Source organism: Leptonychotes weddellii, chromosome 7 (genome assembly GCF_054177405.1).
Source record: "Leptonychotes weddellii isolate Sample4059 chromosome 7, ASM5417740v2, whole genome shotgun sequence".
Lineage (NCBI taxonomy): Eukaryota > Metazoa > Chordata > Mammalia > Carnivora > Phocidae > Leptonychotes > Leptonychotes weddellii.
The window spans coordinates 32,213,104-32,239,578 of NC_138375.1; the positions used below are offsets into that span (position 1 = coordinate 32,213,104).

At 36.5% G+C, this 26,475-nt stretch overlaps 1 long non-coding RNA gene across 1 annotated transcript in view; it reads left to right on the forward strand.

The window, feature by feature from the left end:
* Nucleotides 1-26,475, forward strand: part of LOC145722577 (uncharacterized) — a 234,175-nt gene that overhangs the window by 145,555 nt on the left and 62,145 nt on the right. The window contains exon 3 of the long non-coding RNA XR_014146922.1: nucleotides 21,543-21,694. This is a non-coding gene — a long non-coding RNA (uncharacterized LOC145722577). The remainder of the gene's footprint in view (nucleotides 1-21,542; nucleotides 21,695-26,475) is intronic.

The window sequence follows — 26,475 nt, forward strand, 5'->3', positions numbered from 1 at the left end:
ATTAAGGAGGGCACGTACTGCATGGAGCACTGGGTGTTATACGAAAACAGTGGATTGTGAATCACCACATCAAAAACCAATGATGAATTGTATGGTGACTAACATAACATAATAAAATTAAAAAAAAAAGTGTGGGTGGTGGGTGAAAACTAAAGTTTTAAACCTTTTCAGTGGAACCAGTGTTTGTTGGAGGTGCAAAGGGCAATCTTCATGTGTTTCATTCCAATGCAATTTAAAAAGATCATTTAACATGTAAAATTTCTAATTAATATGCCAATCAATGGAATAAATATTTATCCTCACCACTCTAAGCTAGAAACAAGGTTAAGAGCAGAAAAGTTCAAAGTAGCCTGCTGGAAAAAACCAGGTTAGTCTTCATCTCTCTATCATGAATTCTCAGCATGTGAGATTTACTGCATGTTCCCTGAGATGAACAGTCATTGAGTGGGTCAGCACCAACTGTCTCATCACCGAGACAACGGGACCTGTGAGAGTCCTGCCCGGTTTCCTGGGAGGTCTATGCTACCCACTCTAAAACACTGTCTTCCTGTGATGGTCACTAAGCTTCTTGACAGGTCTCAGGGCAAGATGGAAGTGCTTCTTTTAAAGAACGCACATAATAGGGGCGCCTGGGTGGCTCAGTCGTTAAACTTCCGCTTTAGGCTCATGTCATGATCTCACTGCTTGTACTCTCTCTCTCTCTCTCTCTGTGTCAAATAAATAAATAAATAATCTTTTTTAAAAATGCACATAATAAGATATTTTAAATATTGGAGACTTCATGTCAGTAAGAGGTGCTACTGGATTAACTCATTTATTCTGTGTTGAACTGAGAACAAAGCTCCTCTGGCCGCTTTTGAGCATTTTTTCTGAAATACTTACAAAAATATATTTGATCAGGATTTCTTGGGCTATACTGGTTTTGATTTGGTGCTCGTTCTTTGTTTTTGTTGTGGATGTTTATTCGTTTGGGTAACCCTCTGAGAATATTCAAGTCAGGCTATTGTTTCCAGACCCATGCTTTGCAATCACATACCTGGCAAGGTTCAGGAGCATCAGCTGGGGGCAGGCACTCAGCCCCCTTCAAACAGCCATCCTGGGACAAGTGAACACAGAAGGCCTAGTGTGGAGATGATATAATCTCGTAGTTTCTTTTGCATTTAGGTTAAATTTTGATGCTCTTTTTAAAACTTTTAAAATTTTATTTTTTACATTTGATTATTTTATAGTAACAATGGACAATGTTACTGGACATTTTAAGTGACTTCTTTTTTGGTCTAACTCCTATCAACAATGTATTTTTTTTTTATGGGAAAGGTTAAATAATTACCTTTAAAGCCAGAAATGGATTTTTTTATTATAAGCGAAAGTTAAAGATAGCATTTGTTGATGGCTATGATGAGAATGACTAGGATGAATAAAATATAAATTATAGCATAAACTAATTTTGCAACTGTTTCATACTTTGAAAACAGAATGGAACATGATGGTGAGAGCTTCATTTTCTTCTAACTGCCCTAAGTTGGGATGTGAATCATGCTGCCTTTAGATCTGGGCAAGCAGGGCCTCTGCTCTGGGTCCCATTCCTTAGGGGGTCCTATTTTTGTCCTTCTGTGGGGACATCCCTCTCCATGGAACACATGAGTCCTTGGAATCAAAAAGATAAGCCCAACTGGAGCCCACAGATTATCCTTTAGGTATCCTTGTTCCCAGAATTCCCTGCCTTCCAGCCACTTCCAGGCCCTGCATGGGGATGTTACCTGGCTCCAGCCTTCTGAACTGCTGGGGTATGTGTACAGCCCTAGGACGACAGGGCAGCCCAGGGGTGACTCTACTGGATATCTACAGAGCTTTGACATGCAGCCAAGGTGACCACATGCGTCCATGAAAAGATCCCTCAGGGTGTGGAATGAAGGCAGGGATGGGTGGAAAAGTAGGTCACTGCAGACTGGGAGTCAGTGTTTCTCATGCCACCATGTGCCAGGGTAGGCCTCTGAGGAGTCCAGAGTCCTAAGTTCAGACCCAGCCATCCACATCCTTATGAGGGTATATGTTTGCAAGGTTAGAGGTGGAACATATTTAATAGTTTATTATTACTTTTAATAACTTGTAAATATTTAGAAATATGATATTTGAGACTTCATTTGTATTCTTGTTTCAGGTCCTGCAAATATCAAGGTGTTCTTATATGTGACTTAGTTCAGATCATCCTTACAATAATCCCATGGGTGGGTACTATCCCTTTCTCTACTCTGTAGAAGAGGAAACTGGGACACAGGATAGTTAGCCAAGTGCCTCAGGCCACGTAACCAGTGAGCTCGGTTTTACAAGAGAAGACTGGCTTTGATGTCCTAAGGTACTTTCTCTTAACTGTGATGCTATGCTGCTTCCTAAAAGAATGTGTCAGTAATTCTCACAGAAAATGTCTGGACGACAAGGAAGTAGATTCTAGTAATTCATTGGAATTCACATTTTCTGTTACGAAAAGTGCCTAAGTCCATGATATATTTTATGTTGCGAAATTGGTAAACATTTTTATAATCCTTGCAGTTACAAGGTTATTTTGAAAAAAAAAAAACATTCAGTGCACGAAAATAAGGTTCTTACCCTCTTTAATCATTTACTGAACAGTTTAATGTTGTATATACACATAACATTTTTTATCATGTCAATAGATATATATGTAAATACAAAACTGCTATCGTTGTAAGATGATGAATATGAACATTTACAGTTATTTTCTAAATTTGACTCAGTTCATTGACGTTAAATTGCAGATTTTTCAGTTTCCTGTACTCATGTTGGCAATAAATTCCAGAAATTAGCCTTTCCATTTTCATTTGATAAATGTCATTGAGCAAGGTACTGAATCAAGTATTTCAAATGAGACAGAAAAACACACCTATTTTTGTTTTCTAATACAGTTAATCCTTTAGCTAATTACTCCTTAAACAAGATTTTATCATTTTGCATATCTTACCAATATCTTTAAAGAGCTGAATGGATTTAATCTGGCAAAGCTTCGCTTATGGCTGGAAATTGTGTCAGAAATGAAACTGAAATATCTGAATTTAACATTAAAGCAAAATAATATGACTGTTTCAACACATTGAATGGGTATCTGGCAGATAAATACTAATGTATCTGAAATTTTATATAATATATATATGTGTATATATATATATATATATATATATATACATATTAACTATTTCATAGTGTTACAAATACATTTAAAATTTATTTTCTGCCTAAGCGCAAATATTGCCAACCAAGGAATCTATTCCTTCACTCTCCAAATTGGATACTTGCTAGAGAAATGTGCACTTGTAAACCTTGTAGTATGACTTAGAAACAAACTTTACTTTTTTTTATTATGTTAATCACCTTACATTACATCATTAGTTGTTGGTTTTTTTTTAATATTTTATTTATTTATTTATTTATTTATTTATTTATTTATTTGAGAGAGAGAGAGAAATAGCATGAGAGGGGAGAGGGTCAGAGGGAGACGCAGGCTCGCTGCTGAGCCAGGAGCCCAATGTGGGACTTGATCCCAGGACTCTGGGATCATGACCTGAGCTGAAGGCAGTCGCTTAACCAACTGAGCCACCCAGGTACCCACATCATTACTTTTTGATGTAGTGTTCCATGATTCATTGTTTGCGTATAACACCCAGTGCTCCATGCAGTACGTGCCCTCCTTAATACCCATCACCAGGCTAACCCATCCCCTCAACCCCCTCCCCTCTAGGAACCATGAGAGACTATGGACTCTGAGAAACAAACTTTACTTTCAAGTGTTCTTTTAAGCTTTTGAGTCTGTTTAATTGAACAAATGGTCTGTATGATTCAGAATTTTCTTGGTGCTATAACCAAAGTAAAACATAGACATGTACTAGACATTGAGGCTGTAATGGTCATGCATAAATGTTCTCACTGATTGATACCATAAGGAGTAAACTAGAAACTTGAACCTTTTGTAACATTATGCTTATACAGTATCACTTTTGTTTTATTTGTGGGCCCTCAGGGGACTCATTAAACATGTGGCTCTGCTGTTCAAATACTGGATGAGAAAATAGAGACCAAGCCAAGGATATGCAGTTTAGGCAAGAGTTGAGGGGTGAGGGCCAGAACCAGAGTTGAGGGGTGGGGATGGGAGAAAAGGAAACTGGAGCACAGGAGCCTAATGAAGTCACCCCATAACCGTCTCTAAGTAATGTAACTCCCTTCTAGCATCTACCTGCTAATTTGTCCTAATTTACCCAGAAAAGACTAGACAGTCACTAAAGAGAATTACCATGTTTATTCTAAAACCAAGCACCATAAACATCACACAAAAGTCCTTTCTCAGGCTGGCTGACGATTTGAACATGTGGAATTATAGAAGGGAAAATAGTCAGGTTTATTGTGTCTCCTTAGGTGACTGAAAGTTGCCTGATCACTGGAATAGTCCAACGCCTTCGTGTTTCTTTATTCTTCACTAAACACGCATTTGTCTTTTTATTAGCAGGCACGTCACAAAGCTAATAGTCTGCAGCACCTCATACAAAGGAAACTTTTTAATGCCCCACTTCATTGACTAATAAATGTATTCTTTCAAACCTTTACAAACAAATAAAATTTTAGTTTAAAAAGCAAGTAAGTAAACAAACAAAAACCACTTTCTTATGTATTTCCCTGTTTTTCGCAATTGTCTCCTCAAAAACAAGGAGTCTTGATACTCAAAAACTGGGGAATGGAAGAAAGTCAAACTTGCAATCTCCCGGAGGATCTTTAGTGCACACCAATGTCTGTCTCCTCCCCGCAGAGACACTGACTGAGGGATGGACCCTCCCCTCATCTCTCCTGCCCCACCACCCACCATCCCCACCCCAAGCAAGGCTCTGTTCTCTAAGGATATTTTACTGCCCAAATTCTATTTGGTGGAATATTGTGGGTTTGCTTTTCATTTCAGTTAGTATTAAACTTCATTCAGTGGTTGCACATCACATTAAATCAGAAGAGAGGTTGTGAGTATTGGACAAAGGACTGCTCTGAAGGTAGAAAGAAAGAAAGAGAGAAAGCAAACATTGCTAATATGGCCTCGTATCTCTAAATTCTATGGCCACTAATTCAAGACAAAGATTCCCCAATTTGGCAGGCCCTGGCGCTGAATCTAATGTCAAATTGTGAGTATCTCAGTACTCCACTTTCTTTTTAATAGGAAAGAAAGAAAACCATTTGTAGTTTAACTGGGGTGACTGCCTCTCATCTTTCACATTGGCTATGACTATGTGCAGGCTGTGAATTTGAAACTGGAAATGGTATCTCAATAATGTCATTAAAATCTCACTTTGGCTGACTATATCAAATAATGAATCAGAGGTTGTTGAGGAAAAATTTGAACACGCCAAACGGTTGACTTTTTCAATTTATAGAAAGCCTCTGTGAGTTAAAACATCAAGGGCTATATTTTTATTCTTATAAATGGGTTTATTGAGCTCCTTACTAAGTGAGTGTATTGTTTCCTGACTTAGTAAGTGAGGTATTATCTGAGGCAACACAGTGCAAAGAATGTTTATTTACCAGATGGGGAGGATAAGGCAACCAAGATCCTATCCCTCACTTGCTGGGTTGGTGTGTGCCCTTTCTTTTGGTTCTTCAGCAGCTACTAAATCCTGTAGTGCTTCCTATTGCTGGCTGACGAGAAACAGAAGCCTCTTCCCACAAGTGACTGGTGGCAGATGGATCAAGCCACGGAAACGCTATGCCCCAGACTTTCATCTGCCCAACTGAACTGGGTCATTACAAAGCATGCTTTCACATATTGCTTCTCTCAAGGCTGCAGTATATGTGTAGTGTGAGCAATAGTTAGTTTAATTTAGCAAGTTTGTTTTAGACATTTACTCTATGCCTGGTAGCATGCTGTTTGCTTTCCAAAGGTTAAAAAAGACATGGAGACAGCATATTAGCTTGGTGTGTTTCTTTTCTTTTCTTTTTTTTTTCCTGCCTGGTGTGTTTCATTTTTAAAAGGAGTGATGAATGTAAATCTAGGAAGACATATCACTGAAATAAATCAAGGTCATTTGATCCTCAATTTTCCTGTAGATCAACTCATTATTTTAAGGGCAATTAGTGAACAAAGCGATCAGAAAGAGAAATGAGTGGGATAATCATTAGAGGTATTTGGGGAAAGAGTAATAAATTTTAAAGTCTTAAAAATTCTTATTACACATATTGAAATTTAAGTAATGGGTATTACTATTATTTGGGGGCTTTAGATACAAAGTTATAGAGAAGGACAGTTTTGTTTAGTTCTCATTTCTTTAAAGCTTCTATCTGCCTATCTCTCCGTCTCTCCACCATTCATCCATCCATCTGATCACTTATTTTGTATTTAAAATTTTATTTGATAAAATTTTAATTTCTTAACCATTTATCATATAATGCACAATTAAATGTTTTTATTTAAAGCTAGTGACTGAGGAAATATTGCCTAGAATTTCCATTCTAAGAAAGCCAGCTGGTGGGCAGTAATGCCTAAAAAAGGACGCTGGCAAAGGTATCCAAAAAAAAAAAAAAAAACAAAGGAAAAATCTTATTCTGCAGCTTTTATGAGCCCACAAAGTCCTTAAGCACTTTGAGAGACATAAACTGGAAAACATTATCTGATTTCAGACTTACACTATAGTCCAAGGTAAGAAGAAAAAGTGGGGGCGTTTTCGTGGACTTTTTTTCTAGATGCAAGTAAGGGAATGTCTTGTTCATCCAACCCAGGACCAGCTGAGTTTTTTTTTTTTTTTTTGAGAAAATCCAACAAGTGGACAAATTGAAGTTATATTTGCTGTTTTACAGACCATTAGCTATCCAAGTGCCCAGCAATAAAACAAATGGTCTGTCCTCTTAGTTTTAGGTGAATATGTGAGTTTCAAGTCTCAACTCAGTCTTTAACTGAAATTTTATGCAAAATATATGTCAATTACATTTATGTGAAGATAGGCGTTCAATTCAATTAACATGTAAAATATTACTCTCTAAAAACTTAACACATTAACACAATTTGTTTTTCAAAACAAAATGAACACGGTCAGGCACATTTTGGTGTAATGGTACATATTCTTTCCAAGTTAGTGGGGGTATAGTTCAGTGGTAGAGCATTTGACTGCATATTCTTTCCAAGTTAGTGCTTTGAAAAAGTAATGAAAAGCTTTCTACTGAAAGAAAATTCAGGTAGAAATGCCACACCAATCTGAAGTATAAAAGGTGACCTAAGTGAGAATTATTCCTTTATTGGCTAATTCACTGCTTTATTTTTTAAAAAGATTTTATTTATTTATTTGACAGATAGGAGTGCACACAAGCAGGGGGAGCAGCAGAGGTAGAGAGAGAAGCAGGCTCTGTGCTGAGTAGGGAGCCCAATGCGGGGCTCGATCCCAGGATCCCAGGATCCCAGGACCCTGGGATCAATACCTGAGATGAAGGCAGACGCTTAACCGACTGAGCCACCCAGGTGCCCCAGCTAATTCACTGCTTTAAATATCTTAACAGTCATAGATTAGTTCTCGAGTTTTCTGTGTCGAATGACATGGATCTGATGAATTTTGTTGCAATTTGAAATACCTGGGTCCAGTTCTTTGCCTTGTGGGCACTGGAGATGATATCTGAGTTTTCTGAATCTGCATATTTCACCCAGGAATTAGGTCTCAGTAGGTCTGGCAGAGCCTGGGAATCTATATTTCTATAAGGGCTGCAGACATGTTTGGGAATTCTGCCAAACTTTGCCAGGATATATATGTAATTTGTGACTAGTTTGTGAATTGAAATACAATCAATTTAATGTGCAATCCCATTTTCCTAAAGGTTTTCATTCCTCTGTTGTAGCCAACTATTAGTGCCTATTTGAAAAATACTGTCTAAAAATAATTCCCATCTTTCCCATACTTCCTCTAGAAACCTATTTATCCTTTTGAGTTGAAACAAATGCCACCACCTCCATGATCATTATAGCTGAAAGTAACCGCCCCCCCTACACTGACAGGCATTGGTCTGCTGTAGAAATGATTTCAGTAATATGCTTTTTGGTGTGATATGTGTGTCTATTTGAGGAACATATCTTTCATATTATTGTGGAGTCTATTATAAGGATTTTCTCAAGGACATTACCACATAGTGTCATTATGAGGATCAGAATGATTTCCCCCCATATAAATTGTATTTTTCTGCAGGTAGTATGACAGAACAATTAGGAACATAGACTTTGTTTGTTTTTTGTTTGTTTGTTTGTTTGGGGTTTTTTTGTTTTTTGGTTTTTGTTTTTTTTTTAGAAGTAGTATCTTTCATTTGACCGTGCCAATCTTTTCCATCATTCTCTACAAACATTCAAGCTATTTCCTGCAAATTTACGGTTTTTTATCACCTGTGCATATACAATGAAATATTCTCTTGGGTCCAATAAGGTCTTTATACATAATCAAAATCAATTTTAAAATATTAGCTAAAAGGCACATTTCTTCCTCTGTGAGTGTGAAGTAGGTGTTTGTTTGTTTTAATATTTATTTATTTGAGAGAAAGAGTGTGAGCAGGGGGAGGGGCAGAGGGAGAGAGAGAGAGCAGACTTCCCGCTGAGCACAGCAGGGGTGGGGGGGGGGTGTCTCCATCTCATGACCCTGAGATCATGACCTGAGCCAAAATCAAGAGTAGGACACTTAACTGACTGAGCCACCCAGGTGCCCCAGGAACATAGACTTTGAAACCAGACTGCATATATTAATATATCAATGTCATTATTTACAAGCCATGTGACTTTGGGCAAGTTACTTAATCTCTTTTGCCTCAATTTCATCATCTGTAAAATAAGGATAAAAATAAGGAGCCTATCTCATAGGGCTATTATGAGGATTAAAAGAGTTGATATATGTAAAATGCTTAGAATAACACCCAGCATTTTACAATTACTATATTAGATATTTGCTATTATTATTATTTGCCGTAAGTGGTTTGTTTTTATATTATGAATTCTGAGAATTAATCAGTTTTCTCTCTTCACATTGACGGTGAGAGCTGTAAAACCAAGTTTGTGACCTGACCATAATAAGACAGGGAGCATTTTTAGCCTTGTTACTGGCTCCACTTTTTACCTCTTCTACAATATTTCTTATCTCCCATTTAATTTATGCAATCTTGTATAATTTTATGAATTTGTGAAAGCTGCTTGATATTCTTTTTGGAAAACCATAGGGCATGTAAAAATAAATAGATACACATTTCTTGTTATTTATCCTGGTAATTGAGTTGCACAAAAATATGAGGGAATTAAGGGATAACTTCATTCCAGAACAAAGCAAAATATAAAAAGTTGGCATTTAAACAGAAGAGTTTGAGAGGGGGAAAATATGTGTAGAAGAAACAAGGAAGGTCAATGTAGGGCAGTAGACAATTTTCTTCCTAATTTTCTTTGCTGTCATTTGCAGAAATTTATATGGCTTAGTACAGCTCTCTAGTGTGATCTTCTATAACATTTTCCGTGGAAAGATGCTCTTTTTGTGATCGGGATGCGATTTCATAATCACTGAATGGCATTACAGTAAAACTAATCTGACAATTTGGAAGCCCAATGCCATAATATTCGAATAACCTCTGGGCATGTGTAACACAGCTATTCATAAGAGGTTTTTTTGTTTTGTTTTTTTAATTTCTTAAGTGGCTCTTTTAAACTCCCGTCTTGTGCTGAAAATTTTACCATAAGAGCAACAGAAACAATTTTCTCCTCCCCCTTTATAAATAGCACTGGATGACTAGGATGGATTTCTAACCTTGAAATCTCTCAAAGGCTCAGAATGTTTTTGTAAACCACAAGAGCACTGCTTTTCCACAAGAGCATTATGTCTGTGGTTTACAATGTCATCTGGTCTTCTTGATTGATTTATAGCGCAGTTATCCAGCCATCTCAATTCATTAACTTAAGTATTTTTCTCAGCTTAAGTCACGTGTCCTGTCAAATCAAGACTTCTCTTTAGTTCCCTGAAATGCCCTGTTGCTGGAATTCTGCAAATGCCAGATTAGGAAAAGGTCTCTCAACTGCAATGATTCCTGTCTCCAACTTTCATTGAACAAAACTATTCACCCAAAGGACTTACACCTTGTAAGAACTGGTGACAGCATGTTAGGTTGGAAGGATAAGGCTATCAGATGGCAAAGATCTACTGACTGAGCACTAGAAATTCTTCCAGATAACAGCAAGGCCCGCTTGGAGGGGAGTTCTGTGCCTGCCATCCAGGCCATGAAATGTGAGCATCATATATGAATTTAATTGCTTAGTATTTAAGTTTACTGATATTTTTTTCTTATGTGCCAACCATTAGTAAATACAAAAACCAAGTAAATCTGTCATTTAAAGATGTGTCATTACTATATAGCGATTACAGGTAATAGAAGTAATTCTAGAATTTACATCCTGGTACACTAATAAGTGAGATGCGAACATGGTGCATAATAAACTTCATATTCAAAGTGCAACTGCTCAGTAAAATAACCATGCTAGAGTAAAAATGACAATTGATTAAGTTGTAACAATATTCTTGGATACCCATAGTAGGCATTTAGGAAATTATTGTGTGGAACAAAAAAAAGATCTGGATATTTATTTTTAAAAATTCACAAATATATCAGAAGCTTGGCTGCCAAAACATTTATTTCATCTCTTATTTTTCATGCTATTACAACTAGGTCAGAACTTTGACATGGTTCATTTGAAATCTGGAAGTGAATTCTTAATCTACAAATGTTAGTGGTCTCATGAAATATCTTGCTTTGCATGTATCTTCTGCCCTGTGTTTTGCTGAGCAAGAGTGATGAATGTTCTTCTGCCTATGTTTTGCTGAGCAAGAGTGATGAATGTTTTGGTGTAGAATTTTGCTTTTGGAGTTCTGCTTCAAAGAACAATTTTGTCAAAGAGTAAAATTTGGAAAATAATATTTGAAATGCTTGTGAGCATTCTTACTTTCAGAAATTTTATATAATTTCTACCACCTTTTCCCAAAAGAACTGGATAAAGTGAAGACTGAAATGTTCTTTATCTATAATAATAACAACTATGTCTGTACTATTGATGACTTCTCTTTATGTCCCATATTTTAAGTACTAGACATTTCTCCTTTGTATGGTTTTTAGGAAAGAGAGTAGAGAGGGTGAAACAGTACACAGAATATGGATTTCAAAAGACAGATGTGTACCTTTTGAAAGACAATTTATGTTTTCAAATATAAGTAATCTTTCTGATCTAAATTTTTAAGTTGTTTAATAGTAAAAAAAAAAGCCAATTTGTGTTTTCTTTCTTTATGAAATCTGAAACAGTAATGTCTCACTGAGACATAGTTTTTAATGGGGTAAGTTTATATGTACTCATGTTGATTGAAATTTTATACTTGCTAATATTTATGAAAATGCACTTAGAAAAGGAATTAAACATACTTTGCAGTTTCAAAAGGAAAGATTATTTGTAGCTTAATCAAAACCACTTATGTAAAGTATATTGAAAAGCATGCATCAACTTTGTAGATATCCTGTTATTCCTAGACGAATGCCTTGTGAAAGATTACAGCTATGATTTAGAAGAATAAAAAAGATATAATACACCCAGTCAGAAAACCTATGGCTGTCCTTAGAGGATTCTCTTTTGGTTATAACCTCTGAGCATCCAACTTGAGCATTTTACACTCATGGGATAAAGTAAGTCTTTATGATACTGGATCTGATTATAGCCTACTTGCTGACGGTTAAACATTTTATGATGGGAATATCTTATTCTTCACACTCACTTTTTCATCTTAACTGTACCTTGCATCTTTTCTTAAATTTCTGGGCATAAGAAGGACCCCATTAATTCACAGTTCTGTAGATGTCTCTGGCTAATTATGTATGTCATTCAGCATTTCTTTTCTGAATGGTGAAAAAACCCCCAAGGATGCAGGATCAGCTTTTTTGTTAAATGTCTTTTTTTTTAAAGATTTTATTTATTTATTTGAGAGAGAGAATGAGATAGAGAGAGGGAGCATGAGAGGGGGAGGGTCAGAGGGAGAAGCAGACTCCCTGCTGAGCAGGGAGCCCGATGCGGGACTCGATCCCTGGACTCCAAGATCACGGCCTGAGCCGAAGGCAGTCGCTTAACTGACTGAGCCACCCAGGCGCCCTTTGTTAAATGTCTTAACAGCATCAATACCAACAAATATCCATTGAAATCTAGAAATGGATTGAATCTAACATTGTAGTTCTAGACATGCACCCTGGGTAAGTATTTGAACCTTTCTGAGCTTTCGTTTCCTCATAATAGTGAAACTGTTATGAGGGCATCATAGTTACCTCATATATGTGAATATCAAGTTAAGACAGAAGTCTCTAACAGTAAGACCTGGCAAGTGAAAGTACTCAATAAATGCCAGGTCTTCTTCTGATTATTTTCATAATCTCTGTCTTCCTCCTTTCATAGCCAGACAGATACATTTATTGTAGATACATCTATGATAGAAGCAGCTGTAGACATACATCTACAGCCATTACATTTTTTGTGTGTGTGTTTGATATTATAGTTTACTATCCTCCGATTTTTGTGTATAAGTTGGTTTTTTTTATTTCTGAAAAAGAGATATTTGAAGGCAGAGGATATGTGTTCTTATGCTCTACCGTGTCATTTTAACAGAGTGTTGGATGCATGGTAAATGTTGAACACACCTGTTTACCCATTGGTTGACATAGGTCAAGACTTTTTAAAGACCAGTACTTTTGACATACAAATGTTCTTAGATGTGTGCTCATTACCTTGGATAATTAAGAGTCACCTATGAGAATCAAATAGTAACTGTTTGGGGTATAGAGGATGAAAGTTGTGGGTACAGAGGAAGGAAGAAATAATTATTTGTTAAAATATGTCCTCAGCTGTACTGGTAAATATCCTCTAAGCACAAGTTAAAAATATTGCCATTTCCAGTAACATGGTCCCATCTGAGTAGCTAATTCTATTATACTGAGTTTGAGAAGCTGCCAGGGATGGTGGAATGAAATTCTCACTAGAGATTTATCTAACAGGAAATATCTAAAGAAGATTTAAAATTCACTGAAACAGTTACATTAGTTGCACATAAATTTCTCTTGAAGCATAGAGCTTCAAGGAGGAAACTTCTAATCCATATACTAAAGCATGCAATTTATGGTTGGAATATTGTATGCACGTGGAAAATTATTATTCCCAATTGTATCAGGAGGATTCATTTGTTATAGAGTATTTACCACATTCTTGACAAGCTATCCATCCAATAACTGAAGACCTATTATAAATAGCCTATAAGTTGTTATCAAATAGGAAATAATTTAGACATAATTTTATTTATTCACCATAAAGTATTTTATTTTCTTCTCTCTACACCCTAGAAATATAGTACATAGTATATATGTGAATATAGTTTCCATTAACAAAGACAGGAAAGGTAAATTTATAATACAATTCAGATACTAATAATACAAACATAGAAGACCATCTTTGTAAATTGGTTTTTTGTCTGCCAATAATATTATTAAAAGTTAATGTAAACTCTAGAGTGGGATGTTAGACTTGCCTGTGACAGATTGGAAAGAGGATTCTGGAACATTTCAAGGGTAAAAGAAAATAGGACTTGACAGATTAAAGAGCTCTGAGTTGTGGTCACCTTTCTCAAACTGCCCTTTATCAGATGGATTAATGCATTCTTACCATTGGAAAAGACAGGCTGCTACCTATGACAGTAACCAAAGAGCTTGCTGAACGTAGTCTGGCATTAGTAGGGGAAGAATGAGAAATGTTTATTTCCCCTGTCACTATACTGAAAGAAGTAGACAGCTGTTGGCCAGTGGCTTATCTTAAACTAGCTTCATTAACACAAAGAAGCAAGCTGGAAAATAACAACATAGGACTGGAAAGTCTAAATGCCTAAAAAGCGAGACGTCTTTCCAAGGAGCGTATTTACTGGGTAAATGTGGGTTACTTTGCAATTTTGTCTTATTTTTAATAAGGGATATATCAGGTCAGATTCATCTCTGATTAAATAAAACTTGGAAAATGTGGATTATTTTCTTAATTTATTGATTAGGACATAAAAATTGTTTTTTTCACATTAGATCTCCTAAGGTATGAAGTTTGTAAAATAAAATGTACCTATATTAAGTCTACAGCTCCATAAGCTTTAAAAAACATATGCCTATATAAATACCACCCTGATAAATATTTAGCACATGTCCATCTTCCCCCTGCCCCACTTGCCTTACTCCTCTTTGCATTCAACCCCACCCCCTTATCCCTAGCCCCAGGTAAACACGGAACTGCTTTGTTATGCTATAGATTGAATTTGCCTCTTCTAGATTTCATAAATCATCCAGCATGTTCTCTTTTGTGTCTGCTTTTTTACTCATTATAATGTTTTTGAGCCTCGTCCATGTCGTGTGTATTTGTAGTTTGTTCCATTTGTCTTACTAAATACTAATTTCGTTGTATGACAATTGCACAACTTGCTTGCGGATCCACTTTTTGTTGTACGCCTGTATTGCATTGCTTCTGGCTATATACTATCACGAGTAAGAATGCTTGCTATGTGTGTGTATACATAGCTGTTTGAGGACATATGTTTTCATTTCTTAGGGTAAATACCTAGGAGAGGAATTGCTGGATCATATGATAAGTAAAATTTTAGCAACACAAGAAACTATCAGACTGTTTTTCAGAGTTGTTTTACTACTTTACATCCCTAACAGCCATTTATAAGATTTTAAATTGCTCCACATCCTTACTAACACTTGGTGTTTTCAGTCTTTATAATTTTAGTCATTCTAATAGATGTGCAGTGGTACCTCATTGTGATTTAAATTCACATATCCTTCATGAATAATAACATTGGTTATTTTTTCATGTATTTTGTCTTTGGTGCCGTGTCTATTCAAATATTTTGCCCTTTTTATTGGTTTATTATTAATATTATTATTTAGTTAGAAATTCTTTATATTGTAAGATACATGTAACATTGTGAAGATTTTATTTCAGTCCATGGCTTGTTTTTTGATTTTGCAATGGAGTTTTTCAAAGAGCAGACTTTTAAATTGTCATAAAGTTTAATTTATCCATTTCTTAATTATTAGTGATTTTCATGTACTGTTAAAAAGTATTTGCCACTCCAAGGTCACAAAGATTTTCACCTATGCTTACTTCCAGAAGTCTGTAGTTTCAGCTCCTACTTTCAAACGTATGATGGATTTCAAGTTAATTTTTTATTTTGGTGTGATACAAGGTTGAGTTTCATTATTTTTTGCCTATTATTTTTTGCCAACTGTTTTTGTGTCATTTGTTGAAAACGCTATCATTTAAACAGAACTACCATGGCACCTTGGTCAAAAGCCTACTGACTATATTTATACATCTATTTCTGGGCTTTCTCTTCTAATTCCATCAATCTATATATCTACCCTTACACTACTTCTACACTGTCTTGATTATTGTAACTTTATGGTCTTTAAATAAGATAGTGGAATTTCTCTAAATTTGTCCTTTAAAAATTTGTTTTGGCTATTCTAGATATTTTACATTTTTTTCTTTTTTAAAAATATTTTATTTATTCATTTGACAGAGAGAGAGAGAGCATAAGCAGGGGGAGGTGGAGAGGGAGAAGCAGGCTCCCTGCTGAGCCACTGAGCAGGGAGCCTTATGTGGGACTCGATCCCAGGACCCCGGGATCATGACCCTAGCTGAAGGCAGACGCTCAACCAACGGAGCCACCCAGGCGCCCCTATTTTTCATTTTCATATAAATTTTACAACCATCTTTCAATTTCTACAAAAACAGCCTGATAGTATTTTGATGGCTCTATGTTGAATTTAAGGAGAACTGAGCATTGAAAAACAATGAGCTCTCCAAACATGACTGTGGTATATTATTCCATTTATTTCTTAATTTAACATATTAATTGCAATAGGATATTTGTAGATACCTAGGATGTTCCACATATATAATTACATTATCCATAAATAAAGGCCATTTTGTTTCTTTAATTCCAATATATTTATACATCTATTGACTTATCAATCTCTCCATCTATCTCTGTTATGATTTCTTTTTCTTACCTAATTACACTGGTCAGGACCCCTAGTATAATGTTGAATAGGGATGGTGAAGGTAGACAGCCTTGCTTTTTTCCTCATCTTAAAGAAGTGTTAATTCTTTCACATTAATTACATATTAGTTTTAGGTTTTTTTTATAAATGCCATCATCATGTTGATAAAATTTGCTATTATTCCTAGTTTGCTGAGAGTGTTTATCATGAATTGATGTTGAATCTTCTCAAATGATATTTCTGCATATATTAAGGTAATTACATGTGGTTATTTTGCTAATAGGGTGAATTACTTTGATTTTTGATGACAAACTATCCTTGCATTTCAGGGATAATCTCTACCTCCCTTTTTTTGTTCAAGTAGAATCTTTGTAATTTTCTTTCCTTGTTATGTTTTTGCTAGATTTGATTTCAGGACAATGCTGGCTTCACAAAATGAACTTGAAAACATTTCAGCCTCTTTTATATTCTGAAAGGATTTGTGTGAAGTTGGTATTTTTTAATATTAAATGTCTGAAAAAATTTCCTATGAAGTCATCAGAGCCTGGAATTTTCTTTGAAGGGAGATTTTTACTTGCAAATTTTATTATTTTAATCTTAAGCTATTCAAATTTTTAAAATATATTATATTCTTGTGTCAGTTTGGAAATTAGTGTCTCAAAGGACTTTGTCCATGTCAACTCGAATTTATTGGCATAATATTGTTTATTATATTCCCTTATTTTCTTTTAAATATGTCTAAGATCTGTGGTAATAATCTTTCTTTTATTCCTGATATTGGTAATTTGGGTTTCTCTCTTTTTTCTTTATTGTTCTAGCTAGAGATTTAAAATTATTGATTTTTCAAACTATCAGCTTCCAGTTTCATGGACTTTCTTTTCTGTTTATTTTTTAATTTCTTTCATTTCCACTCTGATATTTCCTTCCTCCTACTCACTTTGGATTTAATTTTCTCTTCAACCCCTTAAGTTTGAAGCTTAGATGATTTATTTTATTATTTTTTTCTAATACAAGCATTTAAATCTGTAAAATTTACTGAAAATACCACTTTAGCTACACACACTGAATTTTGATAACTTTCTTCCATTATAATTCAATTAAAAATATTTTCTAATTCTTTTGTCTTTCTTTTTTTGACCTATGAATTACTTGGAAGTATATTGTTTAATTTCAAAATATTTTAGAGTTTCCTAATTTTTTAAATTGATTTATGAATAGATTCATTATAGCTAGAGAACATACTCTGCATTATTTCAACTTTTAAATTAATGCTTGTTTTATGTTCTGCTGTATAGTCTATATTGGTGAATATTCCATGTGCTCTTGAAAAGAGTATGTTTTTCAACATTAGTGTGTGTGTAGTGTTCTGCAAATGTTGATTAGGCTAATTTGTTGTTCATTTTTCTTACAACTTTTTATGTCTCCTTATTTTCTTGCTTCCTAAGAGAGAAGTGTTTAGATATTCAACTGAAACTTAGATATGTCTTTTTCTCCTTTCAGGTTTTCACCTCTGGAAGTTCATTGTGGTTTTTTAAAATAAATATCTTCCATTCATCTCTTTATTATGTTCAAATTTTCCTTCAAATACTTAGACATATGTAAAATAGCTCTTTGAAAGTCTTTGTTAATTCTAATATTTCTGAGTCTGTTTTGATTGATGGATAGTTCCACTGTTTATAGGAAGCATTTTCCTACTTTTACACATGTGTAGTCATACTTTATGAGATCCTAACATTATGACTACTACTTTGTTGCATTTCTGGATTTTATGGTTTTCCTTTAAAGAGCCTTACAGTTTGTTTTGACAGGCAATTAAGTGAGTTGTAGATAAGCTTGAGCCTTTTGAAGCTTGCTTGTAAATTTTGTCGGGGCAGGGATGTCTAGAATAGCCTTTACTCTTAGTTTAGCTCTACCATTAAAGCTAGAGCCTACTAGGGCTACTATTATGTACCCTGTATGTTTAACAAGTTTGTTTCACTTTGGCTGGTCAGAACTCAAGCATCTCCTCACCAACGTGAATTGTAGAAAGTGATCAGCCTACAGCTCCCAAGCAGTTATTCTTTCTCTGGTAGTTACCTTTTGCCTGGCCTCATGGAGTTTCACCCTACACAAGCACAGCTCAATATTCAGCTGTAGACTCAAAGAATCTCTGCAGATTTCTGGAACTCTATCTCTTCCTAGCACTCTTCTTTCTGGTCTTCTGCAGTGAGACTAGTTTGCTCTGCTTGGGTTCTCCATGGTTTCTCACAGTCCAGCAAGCACCTACAGTCAGAACTCTGAAGAATTTATAGGGCTCACTTTGTTTGCACCCCTCATCTTAGGGATCTTAGTCCTATATGGTCTGATGTAAAATGCCTGGAAACACTTGTTTCATATATTTTGTGTCATTTTCTAGTTGTCTATCGTGGGAGAGCCAGTCCAATACCAGTTATTCCATTATATCTCAGAATGGAGATCTACAAATAAACATTTAGCTTGTGGAATGTTACAGAGAAAGATGGAAAAATATAGAGTGTGGTTTTACTTTTTAAAAGTTCAAAACCAATCAAAACTAAGTATATTATAAAAGATCCATGTAGAGCTGGTAAAAATTTAAAGAAAAAAGGAAGGTAAGAATAATGGTTAATTCAGGGCAAAAGATGGAATTGTGGGCAGAGAAGGGCACACAGTGAGGCTAGGGGCTAGGAATGTTCTAGATCTTAATATGGGTAGTGATTACATGCATATGTAGTTTATGCTTTTTTTTTTTGAAATATACATATAAGTTTTACACATTACTCTATATGGATGGCATATGTCACAATGTAAAAATATTTTACACACATATGTGTTTATGAGACCACTGGAAGAAGGTCCTGTCTTTGCTTTTGTCTCCTGCTCCTGAGTGATGACACTCAGGAGGGAAGACCTGGTCTTCACAGTCTGTGCAAGTTTTGATGTTGAGATGACATGGAGCTTCTTCAGAGTTTAGAAGCATTTGCTTTTTCTCAGTATTTCAATACAGTATTATCCTTGAAAAGGTCTTTCTTTGGAACAAAGAAATGCCCTGTAAGAGAAGTAATAGAAAAGTTTGGTGAACTTAGTGACATCCTTAATCTTCTCATTTTAGCATTTCAGAATTTCCCAGCAAAAGATCAGACCACGTGTTTTGGCTTAGCCCTCAGGAGCCTACTCACTTATCTGTACTCACTAATGAATATCACTTTGTCTGACCTGTGTGTATCATTTTGCCTTATTCGGTATCCAGTGAGGCTTGTTAGAAGGCAAACCCGAAAGCCAGAAAGGGGTTGCTTGAGAGCCCAAGTCGCTGTCAATAGCATTGGAGGAAAAAAATGTGCTATATCATAATTACCTAAGAAAGAGTCTCTTAAAATGTAGAAAATGTCCTTTATTTAGTATTCAGAGCTTTCATTGTTAACATCTAAGTATTAAAAGACTCTTTTGGCTTTCTGGGAAATGTTAATATTCTTCAGAATAGTTAGTCCATTTCAGTTATCAGGTAAAACAATTTGAATCCCAGCCATGAAAAAAAATTCCTCCTGATAATTATGATGTAAAGTTATTGAAGTTATTCATACCAATATGTAGTCTCATGTGCTCAATGGAATACTTGCCCAGTTGTGGGCTCTGGGTAAGGTGAGACCAAAAGCTTTAACTGACCCATGGAGTAGCTGTGGACCAACAATGTGAGTTCCAGCAAGTTAATTAGAGGGAAGCTGTAGGCATGGGAGGTTGTTTGGATTTATTTGTTTTGGAGTTTTACATCAATCAACCCAATATAATGTGGCCTCTCCAGTGGAAGTTCATAGTTGAAAGAGAGCAATATAAGGGAAAATTTTGTATTTAGGCCACAATGTTTGCTTCATTGATTCTCCATTTCTTTTTGTATCTCTTAAGAATGGAAAGAAAAAGATACAGCCCCTTCTAATGTGAGAATGGCGTGTCTTGTTTCCATTGTGCAATGTTTAGTGCTTAAGGATATTACTCAGAGTTATTGGATTGTCCAAATCTTTATTAAGAAAATAATCAACAAATGTAGGAGGTCCAGATATTTCAGAAGTGAGCATGAACACCAAAACCCAGATACATTTCTTGTGAAATTGTTCACTGTGAAGTTGTCCTGTTTTATTTCATACATCTGTGAATGAAATCTCCACTAATAAGTGCAAGGAGTCAAGTCATACTTCATTTCCATTCTTAACATGGATCCTATGTTTGTTATATGACACTTGAAATATGTTTGACTCTTAGTTTAATAAGACTTGTACTGAATATATCCTTTTACTATTAACTATCTTTGTGACCTCCAGGAAGTTCATTTCTAGCTCTTTGGGGCCTGAATTTTATAGAGTGAATAGTATTTGCCTAACGGCAACTCTAGGATCTTTTCTGATGCCAATTACTGAGAACTGCTTATGATAATAACCACCACTTATTGAGGGATTAAGTCATGATTATATTCTAGGAATTGTGTGAAGTAGCATGCAACTTATGAAGCTGAAAGCCATAAAAAGGGAAATAGTTGAGATTAAATTATAACCAAAAGTACAAAAAGTAAATGCCTACAATAAAGAAAGATGGTATCTAGACTAAAAGCAAAATACTAGAATAAAATTCACATTAGAAAATATAAGGACTATAATAAGCATTATGAAAATTTGAATCACATTGAGTCTGAATACAGAGGAAAGGAAGACAAGGATCAAAACAATGGAAATGAAGGTAGTAGTACAGCAAACAGAATTATAAATGATCCTAAAGAAGAATTATACAAATTGGAAGAGAATTAATACCCAGTGTGCTCATTAGTGTATATAAAAAACTGCCCTTTAAAAAATATTTTAAGTATGAAGACTGAAAGGACTTGCTTCTTTCAGAAAAGAGAAAGTGAATACAGACCCACAGATAAAAAGACATTTGGAAATTTTCATTTCAAGGCTAGGTAAACCTTCAGGAAGCATGCAGGAAGAAAATGAGGTTGTGTACAAACAAGTGACATTCAGGTTAAGACTCACACTCCTTTGCAGCATTGAAAGCCAGAAGCTAATGAAACAAAAATCTATGAAGTTTTGAAGCATCATCTGTGACCAGGCAAATTATCATTTCATGACAATAGACAAACATTTTTGGTTGGGTAAGGATTCCAAAAACATACCACCCAGGGTATGGGTATGTTCAGTAGAAAGTTATTTTTCCTTGAAGTGATCATGCCACTTGGAATTTAAGATTAAACAGACCAAAAACTGACAAAGCTATTGAAATTCACTAGTGAATTATCTGTATAGAACATAATGCTTGCTGCACCAAACAAAATAAGGGTTTGACTAGATGTTAAAAATTGTTCTGCAGACTCTTAGCAGTTTAACTATCAGAAAAATGACCCTTCAACAGATCTACTCATTCAGCAAATGCTTATGTATGTCTCATTACAGGGGTTTACAGTCTAGGAAGAAAAGCAGACCAGTGAACAGACAATCCCATTACGGTCACTGGTGCTGTGATAGAGGAGACAAGTGTTGCTACAAAAACACGGAGCAGTTACTGCCAATTACCTCCAGAGATAGAAGAACGCATCGTGAAAGAGGTAACACCTAGGCTCAATCCTAAAGGACACTGAAGAGATGGGTGCCTGGCTGGCTCGGTCAATAGAGCATGCCACGCTTGATCTTGGGGTTGTGAGTTCGAGCCCCACATTGGGTGTAGAGATTACTTAAAAATAAAATCTTTAAAAAATTAATACAAAATAAAGAATCTAAGAAACAAGTGAAACAATGTAATCCGGATCAAGGGAAGGTTTTACAGAAACTAACGGGGGAGTTTCACGATGTGAGAGCGAGGTATGAGTGGGGGAGCATTATCGGTTAGGCAGGGCCAGCACCAACCATCAGACAGGCCTCCTGCTTGAAGTTTAATGCTCTGTGGTCACTGTCTTAAAACGCTTAATAATTTTGTCTTTGAGTTTATGTTTTAGAATTGAATTCTGATGAGACAATAGAGTATGCCCCAGTGGCCCGAGCCTGAGCTCACAGGTGAGGCTACTTCCCACTGTGTCCACTTCCCTGGACCAGTTGTCAGCCACTGACCCCCCTGACCCCTGGATTCCCCTCCTCCCGCCCAGCCCAGTGATTGCTGCTGGGTTTCACAGCTGGGGGATCTAGGCTGCAGGAGGGTTGGAGTCTGGTGTCTCCAGGCACAGAATCTGACTGGCCTCTGAAAAGAATCCTTTCCTTTCGACCGTTTTCTGCATAATGATTAGGACTAAAGGAATGGAGGGTTATATAGACCTATTCTGAAAAAGTGGAATTCCACACTGACTATTCCTAGGTCTGCTGTTTCTTTCTTTCCCCTAATAGCAACCCTAGTCACAAGTGTAGTTGGAACATTATTCAGGTGACAGCTCACCCAAAAGGGGGCCAGGAAATTTCCAGTTTAAATCTAGTTCAGCATCTGGATTCTCTTGCTGGGTTGTTCTGGTCCTAGATTATAAGGGCAGTGACTTTTTGGTGGAATGTATTTCTCATTAGGTCCCTCTGCATGAGCCTAAGTGGAAGACATAATGAATCCCTGTAAGTTCATAAAAATTCTCTTGTTCCTCTTGCACCTGACCCTTCTGGATAAACACTCTGGGAGCAAGAAGAAGATAATTGGGGGGAAAATGTAGTAGAATGGGACATTCTGATTTCTTGGTGGTAGATGGAGAACAACATCCCCCACATCTACAGAAGGAGTAACTGACACCCCAGGAGGTATGGGGGAGGGCTGGTAAGAATGATCTGTGTCTTTCGTCTCCTGCCAGACAACATTGACCATAATCTGATCACCATTCCTCTTGACCTTACCGAGTGGTCCATCAGAAAAACCTGGGGTTGGCTCTAGCTCATCTATTTCCTATGCTAAGCCTCTGCCACCTCCAGACATCCTTCCTACATCTATTCTTATAGCTGTTGCTCCTTCATTTTGTGGTACAGATGAATGACCCCTGGCTGATGGTTTGGACATACAGGACATTTTGGACCTGCTGCCCTCAGGCAGCCCCTTTTAGATTAAAAACTAGGGGCACCTGAGTTGCTGAGTTGGTTGAGCATCCAACTCTTGATTCGGCTCAGGTCATGATCTCAGGGTTGTGAGATTGAACTCTTTGTCATGCTGAGTGTGGAGCCTGTTTAAAATTCTCTCCCTCTCCCTCTGTCCTTCCCCACCTCCCTCTCTAAAAAAGAAAGAGAGAGAGAGAGAGAAAGAGAAAGAAGAAAGAAAGGAAGGAAGGAAGGAAGAAAGAAAGAAAGAAGAAAGAATAAAAACTAATTTGATTTTTCAAACTGACTTGAGAACCCAAAGCCTACCAGCCAGCCAAGGACTATGTTGGGGACACTATCATGTTGTGCCTCCAACTAATGGAGGTCTCACTTGGGGATCCCAACAATTATGAACACTTTTTTTCTAGGAGTACTATGTGTGACTTGGGACAGTACTTCTTGAGTGGAGGCTAGGCACTAAGTTGTTACTAGGGCAGTGGTTGGAATCTTAATATCCCAAGAATCACAAAGAAAGTGAGGGAGTCCATGGCCTTAGCCAAATTATAATAACTTTTATCAAGAAAGGCTCTGAGGGGCACCTGGGTGGCTCAGTCGGTTAAGCATCGGACTCTTGATCTCAGGTCTTGATCTCAGGGTCATGAGTTCAAGCCCCACATTGCTTTTATTTTGTTTTTGTTTTTTTTAAAAGATTTTATAGATTTATTTGAGAGAGAGTGTGTGAGAGAAAGAGATCATGAGCAGGGGGAAGGGGTACAGAGAGAAGCAGACTTCCCGCTGAGCAGGGAGCCCAAGGCAGGACTCGATCCCAGGACCCTAGAAGCATGACCTGAGCCAAAAGGAGACACTTAACCAATTGAGCTACCCAGGTGCCCATCAAGCCTCACGTGCATGGAGCCTACATTTAAAAGGAAAAAAAGAAAGAAAGAAAGGCTCTGAAAGCCTGGACTTTTATCCTTTTTATCTGTTTTTATGACATTATTTTCTTTGTTTTCCTCCCTTCTTTCTTTTCTTAGCATATTTGTGTTCTGGTTATCCTTTTCTCATCGCGTAAGCCATCCCATTCCTTTACAATAGATCAGATCAGACAAAATGAAATTGTTCATTGAGCACATATTCCCAGCCATTTAGAGTTACCTACTTGACACCTATGGCCATTTAAATTTCAGTTAGTTAAAATGAAATAACATTTAAAATTTAGTTACCCAGTTGTACTAGCTGTATTTCAATGCTTGATACCTACTGCATGGGACAATGCAGATATAAAACCTTGCCACTATTACAGAAAGTTCTATGAGTGAGGATCTAGAGCAACAACTATCCCTGTCAACGCAAATTATTTAATAATAGATAATTATAGAATGTTAAATGTACCATTAGCTTCCAAACCTAGGCAGTGCTATGTGATAGTAATTAAGTTCCTGGAAATTAAAATGTTATAATATTCTACCTATGTCATATTTATTTTAAGGCACATTGTTATTTTTAGGCATCATATGGAAATATTTCTATAGTCCTGATTTAATTTAGGTTTGAAACTTAAATATAATAATCTATGCTGTTTTATTGGTAAAAAATACCATTTAAAATTTGTTTATGTCAAATTTTGTCTGAAAGAGGGACATCTGACACACATATATCCCTTCACACACCCTCCTCTGCTAACATACATAATAGGTTCACAAACAGGTTTCCAGCTTTGAGCAGACAAAATAATTTTCTCTATGCACTCATAGTACCTTTCCATCCAAGTAGTACAGTATTATCACGTGCATAAATATTCAGGTTATTCCAGCATCCCCCAAAGGAAGACTGTTTGGACAACATTTATGATTAGATGCTTATTTTTCTGTCTCACCCACTAATTGTGAATGGCTTGAGGACAAACAACTACAACACACGTATAAGTATTTTCTGGACACTCACAGAGTGCCATGCATTCTTTATCCTTTGAAGATAAAACAATGAACAAACAAACACGCAAGTACGTATTTCCTGGACACCCTCAATCTGGTGATAACTGTTTTTCTTATTATTTATTTAACACTGTTACTGACATTGGAGAGTAGCTTTTACCAAATGTTTACGTAAACGGATTTGAGGGCAAGGATCAACCCTCTGTGTAGACCAATGGTTTTCGAATGGAGTGATTTTGCTCCCTAGGAGCTATCTGGCAATGTCTGCAGATATTGATTGTCACAGCTGGGGGATGCTACTAGCATTTAACAACCAGGGATGCTGTTAAATATCCTACAATGCACAGGACAACCTCTCACAACAGAGACTTACCTGGCCCCAAATTTCAACTGTAGCAAGACTGATTTGGTCTCAAGATTCTCAATCTGGGTTTAGTGGACCTCTGGGGGACTAAGCAAGACTTTAAGAGGTAATCTAACGATTTTTAGAAAGTGTATACAAAAAAACAGTGCGTGTTTTCATGTGCACTTGTATTCTAGGGAAATAACATCCTTAGCTTTCAGTAAACTCTCAAAGAGGTTAAGAACAAATGATATGAGTAATGTAGATCCTCTCCATCTCCTACACTTGGCATGGAGCCTAAGTACCTTTCAGTGGCAGTTAGGATTTTTCCATTTACATGTTTGAGAAAATAGTTTCATCCCATATTCCTATATTTTTCACTTCGTGGTCTAACCTGTGATGCCAGGAGGAGGGAGCCCTAGCCACTAGACCATGAAAAGAAGCTGTGTGAAGAACAGACTGTCACGAGGACTCTATGAGCAGGTGCAACTACCTAGGAGGAGTGTTCCAGAGGGAGGTGTTAGAGGTTGAATTGTGCTTCCCCAAAATTCATATGGTGAAGTTCCAAACCCCAGGCCCTCAGAAAGTGACCTTGTTTGGAAGTAGAGTCTTTGCAAGTGTAATTAGTTAAGAGGAGGCCATTCTGGAATAAGGTACGTCCCTCATCTAATATCACTGGTGTCTTTACAAAAAAGGGGAAATTTGAACAGAGACATGCACGCAGGGAGAACAGAAGCAGGGGTCAGGGTGAAGATGCTACAAGAAAACCACGAAGGCTGCCAGCAAACCACCAGAGGCTTGGAAGAGGCCCAGAGAGATTCTGCCTCCCAGTCCTCAGAAGGAACCAAACTTGCTAACATGCTCATCTCAGACTTCTAGTCTCTAGAAATACGAAACAATAAGTTCCTGTTGTTTAAGCCACCCGGTTTGTGGTGCTTTGTTAAAGGTAGCTCTAATGAATGCAGGAGGGTTATTTTTCTCCATCTGCATAGGAATAGACTTACTATCCCTTCTCACTTTGATGCTACCGTCCTAGATTATGCGATAGTAATCATAATCATAATCCTAATATAGC